This window comes from Suncus etruscus, chromosome 1, assembly GCF_024139225.1.
Source record: "Suncus etruscus isolate mSunEtr1 chromosome 1, mSunEtr1.pri.cur, whole genome shotgun sequence".
NCBI lineage: Eukaryota > Metazoa > Chordata > Mammalia > Eulipotyphla > Soricidae > Suncus > Suncus etruscus.
The window spans coordinates 178,156,994-178,157,757 of record NC_064848.1 but is presented as its reverse complement, the minus strand read 5'-3'; positions in this window follow the sequence as shown (position 1 = coordinate 178,157,757).

Below are 764 nucleotides of genomic sequence, written 5' to 3'. Positions count from 1 at the left end.
CTTGGGGGCGGGCGGGCGGGCGGGAGGGAGGCCGCTTAAACGGCCCCGGCGCCTCCCGCCTCCCGCCTCCCGGCTCAGCCCCCTCCGCCCACCGGGCTCCCGCGCCCCGCCCCAGGGCCCGGCTCCGCCCCCTTATCGCCACGCCCCCTCTGCGTCACCGACCCCGCGGCCAATCAGAGCCCCGAGCGGCGCGGCGACTACTCTGCCATTCACTCCCGGGGCGTGGCCCCGGGGGAAGGAGTTCGAGCTGGATGGGATGGAAGGAGCTGGGAGGGTGATGTTGCCTGCTCTTGGGGAAGGAAGGAAGGAAGGGGTCGAGAGGGAAGACGAGTGGGAGTGGAAGAGGAAGGTACTTTTTGGGTCTAGGAGGCCAGCCAAGAATCCTGAAGCAATTTGCGTAGGAATTAGCAGGAGAGATTCTTGTCTGCGTTCTTTCTGCTCCTGAGTCACTTCTTTCTTGATCATTTATTGCTTGATGTCTTTATTTCTTCTTCATCATGGGGAGGGAGCTCCAGATAGGCTATATGGATTGAGAGGCTCCAGGGCATATATTTGTTTTTATAAACCTTTTGCTAAGGATGTGGCTGAGAAAGTAGAAGTCACTACATCTAATTGAGTATGATACACATGACAAGCAGGGGGGTAATATCTAGATATCCTTGCAAGTCTGCAGACCTGAAGCAGGATGCTATCACTATAAATCCAAATGCAAGGGGTTGGTGGAAAGGAGGGGCAGAGTAGTAAACAAATGACTGATTTTTTTT